The sequence below is a fragment of the Aethalodelphis obliquidens genome, unplaced genomic scaffold (genome assembly GCF_003676395.1).
Source record: "Aethalodelphis obliquidens isolate GAN/ISIS:26980383/991018 unplaced genomic scaffold, ASM367639v1 scaffold18, whole genome shotgun sequence".
Taxonomy (NCBI): domain Eukaryota; kingdom Metazoa; phylum Chordata; class Mammalia; order Artiodactyla; family Delphinidae; genus Aethalodelphis; species Aethalodelphis obliquidens.
In genome coordinates, this window is record NW_020837962.1 from 9,324,483 (window position 1) to 9,348,100 (window position 23,618).

The window sequence follows — 23,618 nt, forward strand, 5'->3', positions numbered from 1 at the left end:
TTCCAATGAAATGAAAGTACAGAGAAGAGGAGAAATGAGGAAGACCAGCCCTAAAGCTGCACCGAGTCCCATAATGACAAATGCTGTACACTCATGTCAGGAAGCCAAGGCTATAAAAGCCACAAGTGAATTAGGAAGGAGTCCAAAGCAGTGATGTCATGTGAGAACATCTTTATGTAGCACTGCTGCCTTGCAATGAAGCTGGCGCTCACCTCCTGGTCAGACAAGTTCTCAGACCCCGATGGTGCCTCCCATCAGGAGAAGGTGAGGAAAAGGCAGAAATGAATCCAAAATGAATTCTGGAGTCACTACTTCTCTCAAGGAAGCCAGGGTGGCCAGGGAACACAGCCACCGTCTCCTTCTCCATGAAAAGCATTCCAAGAAAGATGTGAGAGTGGACTTTTGTCGGTCTCTGCCGACACCCCCATTAGCATCCTGATCTGTCTTTGGGGAGAAGTCCTCCTCACTGTGTACAGCCTTGGCAGGAGGTAAATCCCAAAGCCCATTTCCCACTGCCAACCCCCTTCCCAAACACCCATGATGCTTCCTACCAGGACTTTGACTCTTGATAAAGGATTGCAAAGACAGGGGTCAGTTCTATCCCAATAGGTAGCTCCACCTGGCTGGCTCCAACCGCCACACACACACACACACACACACACATACACACACACACACACACACACACACACACACACACACAGCATTCCTGCCCATTCCCCAAGCCTGGTTCTGAAGCTACCTGTGGATTCTGCGAGCCCCCAAGAACCTTACAGTAAACTCTCTTCTTGCTTCATAGACCAGGTTAGTTGCTGGTGTTTGCAGCCAAGAATCCTGACTGATGCACACTTCATTGTGTTCATTGGGTTTGGGTTTTGGAGCCAGCAGCCTTGAGGATATTTCAAATCATGGGCATTGGTGCAATTCTATAAAAAGGAGCCAGAAACTACTTAGATACTTGTCAGGAAGAAGCACCTACAGATGCTTGAGGAAATGTGCATGACTGTGATGTACTGAACGAGGCCCAAATTGGGGGAGGTCCTTCCTTTAGAGCCTCAGGGCCTTTGTACATGCTCTTCCCTGGGATTCCCATCTTCTAACACCCACACCTCATCCAAGCCTCAGTCTAAATGTCACTTCCTCAGAAAAGCTATCATAATTGGCCACAATATGTTGCCTTGTTGTTTATCTGTTTAGGGTCCATGTGCCCCACTAGACTGTAAGCTCCAGGAGGGAGAGACCAAGGCTATTTTTCTCATCACTCTCTCCCCAGTGCGTAGCAAAGTGTGGCATCTAATAGGCATTCCAAAAATATGTGTGAAGGAATTCACATTCATGGGATAGAATCACCCATCCAAATTATTATTATTATTATTATTGTTATTATTAAACCTTCATGACATCCATGAGGTAGATGTTATTATCATTCCTATGTTACAGGTGAGGAATCTGAGAAACAAGGAGGTTAAGGAATTTGCTATAAGTCACCTAGATGATGTAGGGTGGTGAGGGGATTTGAACCCAGGCATTCTAACTCCAGTGTCCTCTTAATTATCCCCACAGAGCTTTATGCAAAGTAGATGTTCTGATTATCTTTTGCCGTATAACAAACTGCTCCAAAAGTTAGTGGCTAAAAAAGTACATAATTTGTTCAGGGCTCCACAGGAAAGGCTTATTTCTGCTCTTCGCAGTATCAGCTGGGGTGACTTCAGTGGGAGCTGGAGGGACCATTCTCAAGACAGCCTATTCCGTGGCTAGAGAGTTGATGTCAGAGTCAGCTGAGATCCCAGCCAGGGCTGTGAGCCAGAGGCCTCAGTTCCTCCACTTGGGCCTTGCCACGGGCTGCTTGGGCTTCCTCACAGCATGGTGGCAGATTCAAAGAATAAGTTTGCAAAGAGAACTTAGCCTCCAAAGTCACAGAAGAGTTACTGCCGCTGCATCCTATCTGTGGAAACAGTCAGATTCAAAGGGAGCGAAATAATAGTCTGGCTCTCCATAGGGATGTGACGGGTTTCTAAAAGAATCCATAGGATGGGACTTCCCTGGTGGCTCAGTGGTTAAGATCCGCCTGCCAATGCAGGGGACACGGGTTCGATCCCTGGACCAGGAAGATCCCACATGCCGCGGAGCAACTAAGCCAGTGCGCCACAACTACTGAGCCTGTGCTCTAGAGCCCGCGAGCCACAACTACTGAGCCCACGCACAACTACTGAAGCCCACACACCTAGAGCCTGTGCTCCGCAACAAGAGAAGCCACCGCAGTGAGAAACCTGCTCACCACAACGAAGAGTAGCCCCCACTTGCTGCAACTAGAGAAAGCACGAGCACAGCAATGAAGACCCAGTGCAGCCAAAAATAAATAAATAAATTTATACAAGAAAAAAAAGAATCCATAGGATGGGAGATAGTATTGACATTACGATCGGCCACAGCAAACAGGATAATGCACGACTTCACCAGACTGTCCTAACTTACAAACCTGACTTTAAAATAACCACCCCAATCACCCACCCCCAAGGACCCCAACTAAGAGTTTAGAAAACCAATGGACTCAAAGAAAAGAAACTAGGGAAAGTAAAATTCACTCATGGGGCAGACGTAGAGAAGGGAAACTTCCCCTACAATATTTACATATTTTCACTTCACTTCCCTACAATGCCTGAAGCTTTACTGATTAGAAACTCATTTGAGATAACTAGTAACCAATTTAAAAATGCAAACACCTAAGGGTCTTGCCAGAGTCCTCCAAACCGTCCAAGCAGATTCATCAAGGATTTCCTCCTGCCCCCTGCTGAGAGGCAGTGACAAGGGGAGACTGGAGGAGGGCTACAGGTAACTATTGGTAAAAAGCACTTATGGATAGAGATGTGCCGTAAAGAGCAAATGGAGTTCAGCAGAGGAAGTAGAGAGGTAAGCTTTTTTATGCATCTGAACGAGTGCCCTGGTTTGGGGCTCTGCAAAAATAGCCCCAATCAGGCTGCAGGATCAGTTGCTCCTGTTGGGCCAAGCCACTTTTCAAAATACCCTTGCACAGCTGTGCAGAGTGGCCAGCTCCACTGGCCGCTGGCAGAGCCATAACACACACCATCACCACTCCCCTTAAACCTCTTCTGTAAGCACTTTGAATCAATGAAACAGGAGTGAACGTTTGCTGCTGAGTGGTATGTGCCACAGAGGAACATGGTTCCAGCTGAAATCAAAACCTTCCAGCTGTTTGCACCTATGAGAGCCCACAGAAAAAGCCCTTTATTCTGGTATGGCCGTTAGGCTGGGCAAATTTTCTCCATGGGGTGAGTTTCTCTCTCAGAGTTAACTTGCATTCTGAGGTGCCATCTGTCAATGACACTGTTCTCCAGTTGACTTTTCAAAGCACTGCTTCTCCCTAAATGGTCACCAGCTCTGCCCTGCAAGCCCCCAGATGACACTGAACTTAGGTGAGAAAGCAGGAGGTTTCAGGGGAATTCCAGTTCAGCATCTTAGAATCTCGGTGTGCATATTAACAAATTGAAGGAGAAAAACCATATGATCATCTCAATAGATGCAGAAAAAGCTTTCAACAGAATTCAACACCCATTTATGATAAAAACCCTCCAGAAAGTAGGCATAGAGGGAACTTACCTCAACAAAGGCCAAATATGACAAACCCACAGCCAGCGTTGTTCTCAAGGGTAAAAAAAAAGAAACCATTTCCACTAAGATCAAGAACAAGACAAGGGTGGCCACTCTCACCACTATTATCCAACATAGTTTTGGAAGTTGTAGCCACAGCAATCAGAGAAGAAAAAGAAATAAAAGGAATCCAAATCGGAAAAGAAGAAGTAGAGCTGTCATTGTTTGCAGATGACATGATACTATACATGGAGAATCTTAAAGATGCTACCAGAAAACTACTAGAGCTAACCCATGAATCTGGTAGAGTAGCAGGATACAAAATTAATGGACAGAAATCTCTTGCATTCTTATACACTAATGATGAAAAATCTGAAAGAGAAATTAAGGAAACACTTCCATTTACCATTGCAACAAAAAGAATAAAATACCTAGGAATAAACCTACCTAAGGAGACAAAAGACCTGCATGCAGAAAATTATAAGACACTGATGAAAGAAATTAAAGATGATACAAACAGATGGAGAGATATACCATGTTCTTGGATTGGAAGAATCAACATTGTGAAAATGACTCTACTACCCAAAGCAATCTACAGATTCAATGCAATCCCTATCAAACTACCACTGGCATCACAGAACTAGAACAAAAAATTTCACAATTTGTATGGAAACACAGAAGACCCCAAATAGCCAAAGCAATCTTGAGAAAGAAAAATGGAGCTGGAGGAAACAGGCTCCCTGACTTCAGACTGTATTACAAAGCTACAGTAATCAAGACAACACGGTACTGGCACAAAAACAGAAATATAGATCAATGGAACAGGATAGAAAACCCAGAGATAAACCCACGCATATATGGTCACCTTATCTTTGATAAAGTAGGCAAGAATATACAATGGAGAAAAGACAGCCTCTTCATTAAGTGGTGCTGGGAAAACTGGACAGCTACATGTAAAAGAATGAAATTAGAACACTCCCTAACACCATACACAAAAATAAACTCAAAATGGATTAAAGACCTAAACGTAAGGGCTGACACTATAAAACTCTTAGAGGAAAACATAGGCAGAACGCTCTATGACATAAATCACAGCGAGATCTTTTTGACCCACCTCCTAGAGAAATGGAAATAAAAACAAAAATAAACAAATGGGACCTAGTGAAACTTAAAAGTTTTTGCACAGCAAAGGATACCATAAATAAGACGAAAAGACAACCCTCAGAATGGGAGAAAATATTTGCAAATGAAGCAACTGACAAAGGATTAATCTCCAAAATATACAAGTAGCTCATGCAGCTTAATATCAAAAAAACAAACAACCCAATCCAAAAATGGGCAGAAGACCTAAATAGATATTTCTCCAAAGAAGATATACAGATGGCAACAAACACATGAAAGGATGCTCAACATCACTAATCATTAGAGAAATGCAAATCAAAACTACAATGAGATATCACCTCATACTGGTCAGAATAGCCATCATCAAAAAATTTACAAACAATAAATGCTGGAGAGGGTGTGGAGAAAAGGGAACCCTCTTGCACTGTTGTTGAGAATGTAAATTGATACAGCCACTATGGAGAACAGTATGGAGGTTCCTTAAAAAACTGCAAATAGAACTACCATATGACCCAGCAATCCCACTACTGGGCATATACCCTGAGAAAACCATAATTCAAAAAGAGTCATGTACCACAATGTTCACTGCAGCACTATTTGCAATAGCCAAGAGATGGAAGCAACCTAAATGTCGATCGACAGATGAATGGATAAAGAAGATGTGGCACATATATACAATGGAATATTACTCAGCCATAAAAAGAAATGAAATTGAGTTATTTGTAGTGAGGTGGATGGACCTAGAGACTGTCATACAGAGTGAACTAAGTCAGAAAGAGAAAAACAAATACCGTATGCTAACACATATATATGGAATCTTAAAAAAAAAAAAAAGGTTCTGAAGAACCTAGGGGCAGGACAGGAATAAAGACGCAGATGTAGAGAATGGACTTGAGGAGTGGGGAGGGGAAAGGGTAAGCTGGGACGAAGTGAGAGAGTGGCGTGGACATATATATACACTACCAAATGTAAAATAGACAGCTAGTGGGAAGCAACCGCATAGCACAGGGAGCTCCGTGCTTTGTGACGACCTAGAGGGGTGGGATAGGGAAGGTGGGAGGGAGGCGCAAGAGGGAGGGGGTGTGGGGATATACGTATGCATATAGCTGATTCACTTTGTTATACAGCAGAAACTAACACAGCATTGTAAAGCAATTATATTCCAATAAAAATGTTAAAAGAAAACAGAAAGAATCTCGGTGTAGGAGGAAATTTTTTTTCCCAAGGTCTGGGCCAAACGTTGTTTATAATCTGCTTTGGTTGTTGGAAAGTGCTAGGATAAGGGTCTGCATGGGCAGTGGAAAGGGCACTTAATCAAGTGTCAGATGGTCAGAAATACTTCCCCATCAGACAACCCTTAAGTTGAAGACTAGAAGGTGATAAGAGTCATCTAGGTAAATAAGGAAGATGGTAGAAGATTGTTCCAAGCAGAGGACCAGCATACGCAAAAAAATGATAGATGAAAGAGTTTTCGAGGGACTTCCCTGGTGGCGCAGTGGTTAAGAATCTGCCTGCCAATGCAGGGGACACGGATTCGAGACCTGGTTCGTGAAGATCCCACATGCCGCGGAGCAACTAAGCCTGTGCGCCACAACTACAGAGCCTGTGCTCTAGAGCCCGCGAGCCACAACTACTGAGCCCACGTGCCACAACTACTGAAGCCCATGTGCCTGGAGCCCGTGCTCCCCACAACAAGAGAAGTCACAGCAATGAGAAGCCCGCACACCACAACGAAGAGTAGCCCCTGCTCGCTGCAACTAGAGAAAGCCTGCACCCAGCAACAAAGACCCAACACAGCCAAAAATAAAAATTTAATTTAAAAAATAATTAAAATAAAATAAAATGAGTGGATTTAGAAAGTCCTCTCATCCTTTACGAAAAAAGAAAAAGAAAGTGTGTTCATGGAGCTGAAAGAAGTTCATTTAATCATTAGAGTAAGGGGTGAGGAATGCAGAAGTAAGTTGGAGCCAAACCATAAAGTTTTTCATCAGCCATGTTTATCATGTGGACAAAGGGAGCCAGAGGAGTAACAATCCTCTTTGTGCTATAAAAACAGAAATCTGTCTCTGGAGGATGGATCGGGGGGCAGGATACCAGGTGGGAGGCTGCTATGAGCCAAGTGAGACAAGATAGTTGTCTGAACCAAGGTTGTGGCCATGTGGATGGAGGGGAGAAGATGGACTAACTTGATTGAGGTGGGGGCGGGGGGAGAATGCAGGATGGTATCTAAGTTTTTTGGAAGCATGATGGATGGTGGGGTGAGTTGGACCTGATGAACCCAAGCAGAAGAAGAAGTCAGGAAAGGAAGGGTAAGCTGAGGTCAGTGCAAGAGGGACATACAAGTGGAAGTGACCCGTGTACAGTTCGATACGCCAGAGTGGAGTCATGCAGAGAGTTTTGGAATGTAAATAAAGATTGAAGTGTTAGGGAACCATTGACTGAAACCACCCACCTTAGCCAGGCACGATGATAACCACTTACATGAGTTGTCTTGCCAGAGACAAGGAACGTGGTGCTGCCGTAAAAACTAACCAGGAGAATTCGAGAAGGGACAAAAGGAGGGAGGAGATGCCGGTACATATGTCCTACCAACTTCCCAGAATCCTACTCACTGGAATCCATCTTGGCTGAGAGATGCGCGTGCCACCAGGAAGGACCCTGAGTCAGACCAAATATGGGCCAAGCAAGATAACTGGCCAGAGACAACCCAGAAACTAACCCTATTACCATAAAACCTGAGACTGCAAGCTACGTCGTAGAGCAGTTCTCCTGGGTTTGCTTACCCTGCTGCTCTCCGCCCGGGTACCCCTTCCCAATAAAGTATTTTGCTTTGTCAGTAGGTGTGTCTCCTCAGACAATTCATTTCCGAGTGTTAGACAAGAGCCCACTCTCAGGACTTGGAAGGGGTCCCCCTTCCTGCAACAGAAGGATCCTGGGAGTAGGTGATCCCCCAAAAGAAGGTTCAGAGGAATAAGAATAGAACCCGGGGGACAGATGAAGGGAAGAGATCTTCCAACCCTCAGACATCTTCCCAAAAAACACTGATTGGTGGTTTCTTCAGTATGCATTATTCAGGATCATATTCAAAATAACTCAAAACATTTAATATTGCTTTTTAAAGATTAAGTCTAAAAAACAGGACTTCCGTTATTACACAGACCCTAAAGCAATTTTCCAGCAAGTGTCTATCAAACAAAAATCTGATCTGACTCAAGAGAGTGTCACATCAAGTGTAAGAATCCAATTCCATTGTCTATAAGAGCCTTCTGCCAGGTACAAGACCCTAATCCAGTTGAAGTGATTTTCTATTGATTAACAGACTGGGAATACACAGATTGTTGGTTTTTGAGATTCCTTCCCTGGGTCTTGATGCCACATGTGAATAATTTTCACAGAGTCAAAAAGCTCCCGACCATCAAAATAAAAATGACAGTCGGTCACGGAGGCAGATTATAGGTCAATCACCTTGCTTATTTTTTAACTGTGAGTAGCCATTAATGTTACAGAGTAAGAAATCTGTTTGCATAACCAGATTTTTATAGGCTACTGGGAATAAACATTTCCTAAGTGGATGATTTTTACAACGATAGCCTTTGGACCTCTGATGGTACAGCTCTAATGGTACAGCTCTGATGAGGAAATGTTCCTTTAATTATGTGGAAGGCCAATTACCACGTTATAGCCACATTGTTTTGCAGATTGCATATAATCTCTCCATTTCCATAGCTTCAGCACTATAATTCTGGAGAAAACGCAGGCACCAAGAAGACACTTGAGGCACATTATGCTGGAGATGAAGATGTTTTAGCGAATTCAATTTAAGCTACAACATTAAAGTTATTTTGTTGAATAAAACATAATGCAATTATGAGCTTGTGTATGTCAACTCTATAGTGGAGGTAATAATAGCTAGAGAGAGAGCATCCTCTCTCCCCTTTTTCGTGCTCATTAGAGTAATAGATAATGCTATGGAGAGAACCTTGCTCTAATATGTGCTTCATCTCAGGTTACGTGTGTTTCCTGCAACTGCACTTCGTGGGGGAAAAACAGTAAAGGGACTAATTTGGGAGCCATTCACAGAAGTGCTACTACTTGATGTTTTTAATCCACTGAGATTTCTTGTTCCCAATGCCAACCAGGAAAGCACTTTCTTGAGAAGCTCAGATTAATCACTATCTTTTACGTACTCAGCACTGAGAGGTTTGTAGAGAGAAAGTGAAGAAATCAGTAGAGTGGAGACAGAGGAAGAACATGATGGCAGAGAGGCAAAGATATTGCAGTGTTGATCTCAATCTTGCCACTAATTGGTGGGACCAATGACTTCCCGCTCTAGAACTCAGTTGTTCTTGTCTGTGAAATGGAGGAGTAGAAGGGTCTTCAAGGCCCCCTCAAAGTACTACCATTCCATGAGCACATCCTGAACATGTGGGAAGACTACATTTTCCAGCCTCTCTTGTGGTTACCATGCGACTGCATTTCCACCAAAAGGAATGTAAGAAATCACATGTCCCTTCTGGTCCAAGGTAATTAAAAACAAGTGTGGGTTCTCCATGCTTCCTCTCTTTCCCATCCGCATGGCTATAGGAGATGGCAGAATTACAAGATGGAAACCTCCAAGACCTCTGAAACACTGTTGGAGGAGGGCCACCAAGAGAGCTCCTGACTTGCACTGGACTGTTATGTGGGTGATAAGTAAATGGTTATTGTGTGAAACCTCTGAGATTCCAGGGTTTCTTTGTCACAACAATGCTGTCTAGTGTTACCCTGATTAACATATAAGGTTCTGAGAGATCTAGCAGACAGAGAAAGAAGTTAGACTTCAATTACACTGCTAATTTTGATTATATATTTAAAAATTAAACAGATCGGGCTTCCCTGGTGGCGCAGTGGTTGAGAATCTGCCTGCCAATGCAGAGGACACGGGTTCGAGCCCTGGTCTGGGAAGATCCCACATGCCGCGGAGCAACTAGGCCCGTGAGCCATAACTACTGAGCCTGCGCGTCTGGAGCCTGTGCTCCGCAACAAGAGAGGCCGCGATAGTGAGAGGCCCGCGCACTGCGATGAAGAGTGGCCCCCGCTTGCCGCAACTAGAGAAAGCCCTCGCACAGAAACGAAGACCCAACACAGCCAAAAATAAATAAATAAATAAATATTTTAAAAAAAAAAAAAATTTAAACAGATCATCCTACAAAGCAGATCATCCACATTCCTTTTAAGCATACATGGCACAAATGCAAAATATTGACCACATACATAGGCCATAAGGAAAATCTCAACAAAATCCACATAATTGTCGTTATACAGATGACATTTTCTCACTATAATGCAGCAAAATTAGAAACTGACAGTAAAAAGACAGCTAAACACAAGCATACATTTGGAAAATTAAAAATATTCTTCTGAACAATCCATGAGTTAAAGGAGAAATCACAATAGAAATTACTAAATATTTACAACTGAACGACAGCAAAACTGTATATTTTATGCCTTTTTTCACATGGATTCATTCAACTACTTGGCTTTCACTTTCATCATGTTATTCTAGGAGGCAGTGGTTGCTTATTCCACCCCCTACCTACTTTTATGGCGACCTGTAGTTGATAAGAACATACTTCTTTCTTCCAGAGAGCTAAACACTGAGCTGAATTGTGCAGCAACACAACCATGGTAGGAGCAACTATGTGTTACTGGTGGGGCAGACAGTGGGGGCAAGGGACGGTGAGCATGTGCACACTTGCAAACCTGTGCAGTGACAGACACAAATAATCCCCTGGGCATCCCTCTTCTGCCATGTTGAGCATCTAGGCAGCAACTAAAAGCCAATCACTGAGCCATCTCAACACTCATTTTAACTTTTGGTAGCAGGCTGCAACTGAGAGAAAGAAAAGTGACAAAAATGTAAAATAATTTACACACATGTGTAAAGGAAAATGATGAAATCAATTGTATATTTATCTCTCTTTACCTCTTCAGGCCATTTGTCTCATCATATACTAGGTGGCCACCTACAAACTTTTTCCTGGGGTAGTGCCCCAGACACATGAGGCCCTTTCCAGGAGCCACAGTGCAGGTTAGCGTGTGGGGCAAGTGTGCACTCGGGGAATCGTGTAGGAAGGAGCTTCAGACGGTGCTTACCTCTGGGAAGGAGGGATATGGGATTCTGTGGGGTGGCTTGGCTGTATCTGTGATGTTGTTTCTTAAGAAACCAAAAAAGGTCCAAAGCCTATATTGAAAAGTTATGTTGTTAATGGGGGTATTATTTCCTTGTTGTCTGTTTTTTTCTGCATGTTGGAAATGTTGCACAATTTAAAAGAAAATAATAAATTACAAGAAAAAAGAACTTAGAGAAACACCTAAACCTCCTTTGAGGCAACATCCCAACTGACTTGAAGTTGCCGAAAAGCTAAAAGCAGACCTAGCTGGAAAAGTGACTGAGAATTAGTCTGAGAAAGCCTCAAAGGAGGGCCTCCCAAGGAGACATCTTAAGCGGCCCCACCTGTCCCACTGCAGGTTCACCCAGCGCCTAAGAGTCCTACATCTAGCCAAGAGCTAAATACTAGAATGGAGTTTGATTCCTGAGTGTCTGGCTTGATGTGCCTTTGTGAACTCCAAGGTTGATGTTATAATCACAGATGTAACAGCAGATGGGATATAAAATGTGGTCCTGGAAGGAGCAGGACAGCAGCCCCACTTCCCCCACTGAGGGATGCCGCAGCAGCACACCCACGTGCCCTTGAATGGAGGCCCCCTTGCACCCCCTACACCCACTCATTCTCCGCCCTGATTTGGGGAAAGGGTGCCTTTAGCCCCATCTTGTATCAACTCTTCAAGGCTCTGGGAATGATCCTGGAACATTTTCAGATCCATCTTGGGCACCAGCAGACCCCAAATGGTTAAGCGCTTTCCCCTCCCACATCTGAAACACCAAAGTTCATCACAAATTTCAGCCTAAATTGGAATGTTTCTCTGCAGGTTTTGTAATTAAATTCTAGCCTAAAAACAGTCATTCACTTACACTTTGTTTATTTGTTTGTTTGTTTTTGTGGTACCAGTTGAATTTCTGATGAAGTTTCCTTATGATGGTGGTGCCTAGTTCAGGGCCCAGCAGCGGGGCAGCCAAACCCTCCCTATACAGCCCAGGGCTCAGGGGGTGCGAGAAGAAACAAAAAGTTTAAGGCTGAGGCCCCAGATGCAACAACCAGGAAAATCTTGTCAATCAAGCAAACAAAAATCCTTCTGAACTCTACAATACTACTGTACTACTGCACACCTAAAAAAAAACAAAAAACTAAACCACTGCTCTCTAGATAATGGACAGCCTGCCCACTCCAAGACAGGGTTGCTGTAATCAGAGCTCCCTGATCAGCCCTGGATCCAGTCATCACTCAAAAAATGGTTATTGAGCACCTACTGTGTGCCAGGCACTGCTTCAGACACTGAGGGTACAGCAGTGAGCAAGATGGACAAAAATCATGGATCTCATGGGGCCAACAGTCTAGGTGAGGGAGACAGACAGTAAAAAATATTAATATATTAACATGTGTTATTGGGGCTTCCCTGGTGGCGCAGTGGTTGAGAATCCGCCTGACAATGCAGGGGATTCAAGCCCTGGTCCAGGAAGATCCCACATGCCGCAGAGCAACTAAGCCCATGCACCACAACTACTGAGCCCGTGCTCTGGAGCCCGTGAGCCAGAACTACCGAGCCCGCATGCCGCAACTACTGAAGCCCACGCGCCTAGAGCCTGTGCTCCACAACGAGAGAAGCCACCGCAATGAGAAGCCTGCGCACTGCAACGAAGGGTAGCCCCCGCTCGCCGCAACTAGAGAAAGCCCGTGCGCAGCAACGAAGACCCAACAGAGCCAAAAATAAATACATAAAATAAATAATTTTTTTAAATGTGTTATTAATATATCATGTATGGAATGTATTAATACAGTTATAGCTAATTAATATGTAGTAATGTAATAATATATGTATATATAACTATATATTAAGACATTACATGTATAATACATGCACATTACATATGCATATATAGGTGCAGTTAGAAAGCGAGTGACTGAGTTCTAAGTGCTAAAGGGTAAAGTAAAGCAAGAAAGGGAATAAGTGCGGGGCGTGGGTTGCAGCCTCAGCTGAGTGGCCAGGGAAAATGACCCTGAAGGCCAGGGTCAAGTCCTGCAGCTCTCTTATGAGAAGAGCATTCCAGGTGGAGAGCACAGCAAGAATGAGTGACCTACAACTTGGTTGGTTGCAGGATTACCCAGAGCAGGTGAGGAGGGCATGCGTAGAGCAGCAGGAGGTGGGGGGCTTGGCTTTGCCCAGTGAGATGGAGCTGCAGGAGGAGATGTGAGCATGGGGGTGACATATTCTGGCTGCTGCAGGAGGAAGGACAGGAGCCGAAGAGCCAGTCAGATGCACTTTCATGACCAAGAGGAGAGATGCAGTGGGCCTGGAGCAGGGAGGCAGCTATGGAGGCAGAGGCAGGGAGAAGCCCTTGGGAATCGCTGCTGGGAATCACTGCTGGAATGGGAGGGGGATGCAAATCTCAGAAGTGATTTTATTTCTATGTCCTTTCACATTTCTGTGCCGCCTTTTTCTCCATCTTGAAATTGGGCATAACGTCACCTTGCCTGCTTCCCTGGGATGTTTCGTTAGATTCGGTGACTCAGAAAGGAACCAACACTCATGACACTGACGTGAGGATAACTTACCTTCCCGGTTGTGCTGTCATAAATGTAACAGCCTCGAACTCGCCAAGCTAGAGTCCATCCTCCATCAAGATAGGAGTGGTGGAGAAAAGCACACCCCACACACAGAGAGCCAGTCTCCCCAAAAGCCCATCCCCACTGAGATCCTCTTTTATTACTCTCAGAAAAATGGTGCAAAAATTTGATTAGGCAAGATATCAAAGTTCTGGTGTGTGACAGAGAGGGCTCTCACTTGCTGATGACGTGCAGACACGGCAAGTCAGAAGTACTTTTTTATTGCTCTGGGGCCGCTCAGTATCAGAGTTCCAAAGCAGCTGGCTGAGTGAGCTCGTTCCCAGCCACTCAACCTTCCAGAACATCATCTCTGCAAATCTGCAGTGCAAAGCTGATTTCTGAGATCATCCTCTGGGGAGGTTGGGTGGGATGGGCCACTGTCTCCACAACAAGCAGAAATGATAGCAGATGGCAGATGCCCAGCCCTTCCCAGGTTGGGGGTGGGGTGGTCACTGTCCTAGGAACACAGGTGTTCCAAATGTAACATCTGTGAAGGATTCTCCTCTCTGTTCAGTCCCACCACAAGAATCTCATTAACAGATGCTACTGTGTTTAAAACGTTAAAGTCTCTCCTTCGGAATATGCAATGTCTGGATTTTGCTTCTTTAGTACAGAGGCGTTGGGGGCGGGGGTGGAGAGTGTATGAGGGGTGTAGAAGATTGGCCATGAGCTGGGAATTGTTGAATGGCATCATGGGTACACAGCATGCATTAAACTACTCTCTCTACTTTTAATATATTTGAAATTTTCTGTAATAAATTTTTAACCACCTTAGAGCAATTTGGCAATATCTAATAAAATTACATTCCCTTTCACACAGCAATTCCACCTCTTGAAATTCTTCAGATATACTAGCAAAAGTGCCAAATAAAGTTATTCCTTGCAGTACCGGTTCTAAGAGCAAGAGGCTGGAAACAAGCTAAGTGTTCATCAAGAGGGGATTGGTTAAATAAATTATGGCACATCAAACAATGGAATAGATCTGTGCAGCCGATAAAAGGAAAAGAACACTCTATGCCCTAACATGGAACAAACTCTAAGATAAAATATAATGGGCAGAATAATGACCATAAAGAGTCTATGTTTTATCCCTGAAACCTGAGAATATGTCTCCTCACATGGCAAAAGGGACTTTACAGGTAGGATTAAGTTAAGGATTTTGCAATCAGGAGATTATTCTGGATTATCCAGGTGAGTCCAGTGCAATCACAATAATTATAATAGGGAGGAAGGCGGGTCAGAGTCAGAGAGGGATTTGAAGATGTTACACTGCTGGCTTTGAAGAGGGAGGGAGGAAGGGGCCATGAGTCAAGGACTACAGGCAGCTTTTAGACGCTAGACAAGGCAAGGTAGCAAACTTGGTTTTAGCCCAGAGAGACCCATTTGGGATTTCTGACCTCCAGATTGTACAAAAATTAATTAGTGCTGTTTTAAGTACTAAGTTTGTGGTAATTTGTTATAGCAGCAAATAGGGAACGAATATATCATTTAAATGGATAAAATAAGATGTAAAACAGTGTTTATAATAAGCTATCATTTATAGGAGATGGGTAGGTATAGGTATAGATATAGTTATAGATATAAGTATACTTTCTGGAAGGAGACAAGAAACTGATAACACTGATTGCCTGTGGGGAGAACTGGAGGCAGAGGAAAGGGATGGAAGGGTGACTTTTCAATGTGTATCCCTGTCTTAGTCCATTCGGGCTGCTACAAGAATATCATAGACTGGGTGGCTTACAAACAACAGAAATTTCTTCCTCACAGTTCTGGAGGCTAGAAAGTCCATGATCAAGGTGTCAGCAGATTTGCTGTCTCCTGGTGTCTTCTTGCTGTGTCCTCACATGGCAGAAGGGCTGAGGGAGCTCTCTGGGGTCTCTTTCATAACAGCACTAATCCCATTCATGAGGGCTCCACACTCATGACCTAAACACCTCTCAAAGGCCCCACCTCCTAATACCATCACATTGGGGGGTAGGATTTCAAATTATGAATTTGATGGGGTCGCGGTTGGGGGGTGGGGGACACAGACATTCAGACTGTAGGAGACTTTTGTACCTTTTGAGTTTTGTACCATTTGAATAGTTTGTCTAGAAAAAACAATAAAATTTCAATTAAAATAAACCTCCCTCCATTACCATGATGTACAGATTTTCAAGGTTCAGATTATTTTAAACGTGTAAACTCAAAAGCACGGAAACAGAACGATCACTACCCAGTGGCTGGGGCTCCTGGGTATCTGGGAAGCAGAGACAAAAATGGGAGGAAAATCTTACCAGATTTCATTGCCTACATGGCACTCATCAACTCAGAGGGAGTTGGGCAGTGGGCCCTTTCAGGACTGACTTGGGAAGTTTCTCCCAAATAATAAATAAGCCGATACTATAGACCTTCTCCAGTCTCCGCTGGGTTCTTCTCCCTCCCTGAACACACCCCAAAATGGCAAAAGGAACACAGCCAATGCCACCTTTCCTGGAGCCTGGTCTGTCCTTCCATGCTCCACATGGGCCACAGCTAGGCCTTTCACACCCCTTGCTCCACCTAAAAAAATCCTCAATTCCCCTGATTTTATATATCACCTAGGGAACCAGTGGCAGACTGTAATAGCTCCAGGCAAAAATGCTTCCAGACCTAAAATGATTAGCTTTATGGGAGCTATTATGCAAATGTATGGCCATTTCAAAGCTATTCAGCCTTGCAAAGACCTAGAAGAGAATGGGGAGTCGAGAGGAATTCAAAAGTTTTTGATTATCCAAGTTCACTCAAATTCTAATTTGAATATTAAAACTCACTACAATTATTATGTGACACACACAGACACACACACACACTCGTATCATCAGATTTGCTAAGCCTTACTTCTATCATGCTCAAAATCAGGGTGGTGGAGAACTGACCCAAGAACAAAGGTTGGTCTAGTGTTATCAGTCCCAGTGTGTGGGGGGGGTTCTCTCCCCTCACCTTTGTACCTGGACCACAGCATCAGCCTGATCTCTTGGACAACCGAGAGGAGGCAGCTGCAGGTACGCCCAAGCTCAAAGACTATGAGCCAGGTCCAGACTGAGATTCCTGACAACCCAGAAAGAGACAGGAGAACATTTACTCAGCACTTGCTACCAGCCAGACACACTTCAGAATATATCACTTGTATTAACTCATTTACTCCTCTCAGCAACCCTATGAAATCGGTATTGTTACTACCAACCACTTTGCCAAATGGGGAAACCGAGGCACCGCTGATGCATGGCAGAGCTGGGCTTCCATCCAGCGATTCAACCACTCTGCCCCCCCATCTCCTGGATCCATGTATGTTTCCCCTCTGAAGCATATAAAACTAGTAGTTTGGGGTTTCTTAAGTATGACATGGGTGGACAAGGATCTGGAAAGGACGGTATAGGACCCTGAAAACAGCCTGAGTTCAACCTTAGCCCCGACAATACTCCTTGTGTCATCATGGTTGAGAGTCTTTTATCAGTGTTGTTGTTCTTATTATTATTAAAATTAAGATATGACTTTTACTGTAATAATCACCCTCATTTTTTATAAGTAGTTTTCTTTTTCTTAATTTTTATTTTACATTGGAGTATAGTTGACACTGGAGTGTAGTTGATTAACAATGATGTGTTAGTTACAGCAAAGTGATTCAGTTATGCCCATGCAAGTATCCATTCTTTTTCAAATTCTTTTCCCATTTAGGCAATTACAGAATATTGAGCTGAGTTCCCTGTGCTATACAGTAGGTCCTTGTTAGTTATCTATTTTAAATATAGTAGTGAAAATTCACCCTCTTAAAGTGTACACTTCAGTAGTTTTTAGTATATTCACAAAGTTATGCAACCATCGCCCCTATCTAATTCCAGAACATTTTCTTCACCTCAAAAGAAACCCCATACCTATTAGCAGTCACTCCCCATGCCCCTCTCCCTGCACACCCTGAAGCCACTAATCTAGGTTCTGAGGGACCAGACTCTCTTCCTCTCCATCTGCACAGAAGGGTTGGTAACAGCACCCGCCTATTGGTCTGTGATGAGAATGAGATGAGATGGTGTGTAGTAACACACTGTGTAGTGAATAGCATACAACATATGCTGAGATCTAAATCCAGGCACTGGGCTGATAAACACCTCTCCTCTCTACCCGCCATCATCAAGGCTGTGTCAAGAGAGACCCCCAGCTCCAAGGCCTAACTCAGAAATGCAGGATATTGGTCAGCACGTTCTCTCCTTTCCCAAATGAATGACCCTCCTGAGAAGACTTTCATGGATGAGTGCAAACCCTGCCTGATGAGTCCTGGACCCCACACCCAGCAAAGGGCTTGGATGTGACAGTCTCAGACTGTCTGATCACACCATTCCCTTTCTTAAGAACCTTCAGTGTCTCCCCATTCTCCAAAGATAAAAAATGCATGCCTGACTCTCCACAATCTGGCCTCCATCTACCTCCTCCAATGATCGCTGAATGTTGGAGAGATTCCAGTTACTCTGGAAAAGCTCCTTTGAACTCAGATTCCTCCTATTGCTCATTTGTGACCTTAAAAAAATCACTTTACCTAAAGAAGATGTGGTACTTATATACAAAGAAATATTACTCAGCCATAAAAAGGAATGAAATAATGCCATTTGCAGCAACATGGATGGACCTAGAGATTATCATACTAAGTGAAGTCAGACAGAGAAAGACAAATACCATACGATATCACTTATATGTGGAATCTTAAAAAAATTATACAAAAGAATTTACTTACAAAACAGAAATAGAGTCACAGATGTTATGTAGAAAACAAACTCATGGTTACCAGGGGGGGAAGGGGAGGGGAGGGATAAATTGGGAGATTGGGATAGACACATACACACTACTATATATAAAATAGATAACCAATAAGGACCTACTGTATAGCATAGGGAGCTCTACTCAATACTCTCTAATGACCTATATGGGAAAAGAATCTTAAAAAGAGTGGATATATATATATGTATAACTGAATCACTTTGCTGTACAGCAGAAATTAACACAACATTGTAAATCAACTATACTTCAATGAAAACATTTTTTTAAAAATCACTTTACCTCTGTGAGCCAAAGGATCCTCGTCTTTAAGATGAGGGAGCAACAATGGCTCCCTTGCAGAGCTGCTGTGGTTATTAAACAGGGATATAATTGAAGCAAAACTGTATGGCTCCTGACATACACTAGGCCAGAGCTCATGTATTTTTTTTTTGTAAAGGACCAAATAGTAAATATTTTACGTTTTGTGGGCCACACAACCTATCACAATTACTCAAGGCTGCACTTGTAGCACAAAAGAAACTAAATACCATATGTAAAGGAATGGATGTGACTGTGTTCCAATAAAACTATATTTACAAAAGCAAGTTGTCAGCCTGTTTGGACTGTAGTTTGCCAGTCAATAAATCTCTCTCATTCTCCTACAACACTTTATTCCTGAGCCACACCGGACTCCTCCCAGCTCCCTGCCCACAACGCTGCACCCCTACTCCATGCCTCCATTCCAGCCAGTCCACAATCCCAGAATGTCCAGCATGAGCATCCTACCTCTCTTGTGGATACTTGCCTGGCTTCCCTGTGCTCTGCAGGCTCTCCTAGCCTGTACCCCCAATCAGCGAGCATCCATACCATCTCATGGTAAGTGGTTTACAATTCTAATTCTCTCTTCCAAACTGGACAAGGAAGCCCTATGGTCCACCTATCCTCAGGGCCCAGCACAGCACCCAGCACATTGTAGGTGATTAGTAAATGTTTATGGAAAGAATCAGCAGTAATCTCCACATACAGCAGGACGAGGAATCTCTCAGACATGACGCTGAGTGAAAGAAGCCAGACACAGAAGAGTTACTACTGGATGATTTCAGTTATACAAAGTTTAAGAATAGGCAAAACAGATCAATGACCATAGAAATCAGAAGAGATGGTTACCTCAGTGGAGTAGGAGGTGATGATCTGGGCAGGAGCCCAAGAGAAATGTCTCGGTGCTGAAAAGATACTGTATCTGCATCTCCCTGGTGGTTACAAGGGATATCAGTTTGCTAAGCTACCACAACGAAGTACCCCAAAGCGGGCAGCTAAAGACAACAGATATTTGTGGTCTCAGAGTTCTGGAGGCCAGAAGTCTGAGATAAAGATGTCAGCAGGGCCGTGCTCTCTCTCCAGCGGCCCTAGGGGAGAAATCTTTCCATGCCTCCCTTCAAGCTTCTGGTGGTTGCCAGCAATCTTGACTTCTTAGTTCATAGAGGCATCATCTCAATCTGTGCTTTCATCTTCACATAGCCTTCTCCCTTGTGTGTGTGTGTGTGTGTGTGCCCAAATTTCTCTCTTTTTACAGGGACACCAGTCATATTGGACTAAGGGCCCACCCCAATCCACTATGACCTCACCCTAACTAATTATATCTGCAACAACCCTGCTACCAAATCAGGTCACATGCTGAGGTCCTGTGGGTTAGGATTTCAACATAACTTTTGTGGGGACACAATTCAACCCACAACAATGATGCACACATGTGTAAAAAACAATCATCAAATTGCACATTTAAGATGAGTGCACTTTACTGTGTAAATATTATGTCTCGATAAAACAAAATGGAAGGAAAAAAATAAATAAGCAATAACCAAAAAGCCCCACTTCTCTGTCAGCATCTGAGAGACACAGCCAGTAATAATACCCCGTACTTATGGTGAAGGTATAATGTGTTTCTAAAAATTATTTTTCCCCTCATGGGATCAGACATGTACATCCTCCCCATAAATTCTGCTGGGTTTCTGGGATCTGCCTCTTCCAGAGGTCAGGGAGAGAATGATGGTGAAGCAGAAATCATTTTCGGAGTGAAGCCGCCTCAAAATTAGCAAGGACCAGCCAGCTGTTCACTTTCCACCCTATGTGCTGCCCTTGGCAGACAAGAAGGAATTTTTAAAGACTGATTACACATTCTTTTTTATTGGTGCCATGTTTGTAGTATTTGCTGTCCCCAGCTGGTGCCACAGTAGGTGATATAAAAAGATGTATGAATAATGTATACAACAGCTCCAGAGTCATCAGAGAACCTAGCTGCCAAAACAGGGAAGGCACGGCGGGCAGAGATAATGGATTTGAGAGGGAAGCAAGGGACATGCATATTCCTGATCAGCTTTCCCTGAAAACCGTGGGCTACTGTCAGCTTGAAGATGAGCAAGTGGGATCTGCATCCGGCCCTAGAGAAAGCTCCCATGAAGAATGCACAGGGGGGGCTTCCCTGGTGGCGCAGTGGTTGGGAGTCCGCCTGCTAATGCAGGGGGCGCAGGTTCGTGCCCCGGTCCGGGAGGATCCCACGTGCCGCGGAGCGGCTGAGCCCGTGAGCCATGGCCACTGGGCCTGCGGGTCCAGAGCCTGTGCTCCGTGGCGGAAGAGGCCACAACAGTGAGAGGCCCGCGTACCAAAAAAAAAAAAGAATGCACAGGGTATGAGACTTCCCTGGTGACGCAGTGGTTAGGAATCAGCCTGGATCCTCCGCACAAATTGCAAACTGTGCGAAACAGGAGGTTAAAGGCGCTGACTCTCCAAGTGGGGAGATTGTTAGCAAAGTGGCTGGAATGGCGAACCCAAGCACCAGGAAATGAAAAACGAGAGTGGGCCCCAACAATGGTCCCCCTGACCAGTGTCACTGGAGTCAATAGATCGAGACTGACTTTGGTTCAGAAGCAAAGGAAAATTTCTATTTTGATCAAAGAATGGAGAGGAGTTGCCAGGCTGTCACCTGCTAAAGAAGACGATGTGTCACCCATACCTGCAGCTGGAATTTCTCCCCGGGCAGAGAAGAGGGGATTTAAGAGCGCTGCTTAAAGGAGCTCCAGAGACGGGCGCGAGCCGCGGCTAAGAGCGCGGACCCCAGAGACAGGCATGGGACGCTAGGGCTGCTGCTGCCGCCACCAAGAAGCTTGTATGTGAGCACAGGTCACTATCCACACCTCCCTTCCAGGGAGCCTGTGCAGCCCGCCACTGCCAGGTCCCAGGATCCAGGGACAACTTCCCCGGGAGAACACACGGCGCACCTCAGGCTGGTGCAACGTCATGCCGGCCTTTGCCGCCGCAGGCTCGCCCCGCATCCGCACCCCTCCCTCCCCCCGGCCTGAGTGAGCCAGAGCCCCCGAGTCAGCTGCTGCTTTAACCCCGTCCTGTCTGAGCGAAGAACAGACGCCCTCCGCTAACCGACACACAGAGGAGGGGCCAAACCCAAAGCTGAGCCCTGGGAGCTGTGCAAACAAAGAAGAGAAAGGGAAATCTCTCCCAGCAGCCTCAGAAGCAGCGGTTTAAAGCTCCACAATCAACTTGATGCACCCTGCATCTGTGGAATACATGAATAGACAACGAATCATCCCAAATTGAGGAGGTGGACTTTGAGAGCAAGATTTATTATTTTTTCCCCTTTTCCTCTTTTTGTGACTATGTGTATGCTTCTGTGTGATATTTTGTCTGTACAGCTTTGCTTTCACCATTTGTCCTAAGGTTCTATCCGTCCGTTGTTTTTTTTTCTTTTTTTAAAAAATTTTTTCTTAATAATACTTTTTTATTTTAATAACGTTATTTTATTTTATCTTACTTTTTTTTTTTGCGGTACGCGGGCCTCTCACTATTGTGGCCTCTCCCGTTGCAGAGCACAGGCTCCGGACGTGCAAGCTCAGCGGCCATGGCTCACGGGCCTAGCCGCTCAGCGGCATGTGGGATCTTCCCAGACCGGGGCACGAACCCGCATCCCCTGCATCAGCAGGCGGACTCTCAACCACTGCATCACCAGGGAAGCCCATCTTACTTTACTATATTTTATTTTATCCTTTCTTTCTTTCTTTCTTCCTTTCTTTCTACTTTTTCTCCCTTTTATTCTGAGCCGTGTGGATGAAAGGCTCTTGGTGCTGCAGCCAGGTATCAGTGCTGTGCCTCTGAGGTGGGAGAGCCAACTTCAGGACACTGGTCCACAAGAGACCTCCCAGCTCCACATAATATCAAACGGCGAAAATCTCCCACAGATCTCCATCTCAACACCAACACCCAGCTTCACTCAACGACCAGCAAGCTACAGTGCTGGACACCCTATGCCAAACAACTAGCAAGACAGGAACACAACCCCACCCATTAGCAGAGAGGCTGCCTAAAATCATAATAAGTCCACAGACACCCCAAAACACACCACCAGACGTGGACCTGCCCACCAGAAAGACAAGATCCAGCCCCATCCACCAGAACACAGGCACTAGTCCCCTCCACCAGGAAGCCTACACAACCCACTGAACCAACTTTAGCCACTGGGGACAGACACCAAAAACAACGGGAACTACGAACCTGCAGCCAGCAAAAAGGAGACCCCAAACCCAGTAAGATAAGCTAAATGAGAAGACAGAAAAACACACAGCAGATGAAGGAGCAAGATAAAAACCCACCAGACCTAACAAATGCAGAGGAAATACGCAGTCTACCTGAAAAAGAATTCAGAATAATGATAGTAAAGATGAGCCAAAATCTTGGAAATAGACTACTGAAAATGCAAGAAACATTTAACAAGGACCTAGAAGAACTAAAGATGAAACAAGCAACAATGAACAACACAATAAATGAAATTAAAAATACTCTAGATGGGATCAATAGCAGAATAACTGAGGCAGAAGAACGGATAAGTGACCTGGAACATAAAATAGTGGAAATAACTACTGCAAAGCAGAATAAAGAAAAAAGAATGAAAAGAACTGAGGACAGTCTCAGAGACCTCTGGGACAATATTAAACACACAAACATTCGAATTATAGGGTTTCCAGAAGAAGAAGAGAAAAAGAAAGTGACGGAGAAAATATTTGAAGAGATTATAGTTGAAAACTTCCCTAATATGGGAAAGGAAATAGTTAATCAAGTCCAGGAAGCACAGAGAGTCCCATACAGGATAAATCCAAGGAGAAACACGCCAAGACACATATTAATCAAACTGTCAAAAATTAAATGCAAAGAAAACATATTAAAAGCAGCAAGGGAAAAACAAGAAATAACACATAAGGGAATCCCCATAAGGTTAACAGCTGATCTTTCAGCAGAAACTCTGCAAGCCAGAAGGGACAGGCAAGACATATTTAAAGTGATGAAGGAGAA

The 23,618-nt window shown here is 44.3% G+C and overlaps 1 pseudogene; it reads left to right on the forward strand.

Annotated features, from left to right (window-relative positions):
* Window positions 1-241: 241 nt before the first annotated feature.
* Window positions 242-23,618, forward strand: part of LOC113626600 (ectonucleotide pyrophosphatase/phosphodiesterase family member 7-like) — a 77,545-nt pseudogene continuing 54,168 nt past the window's right edge.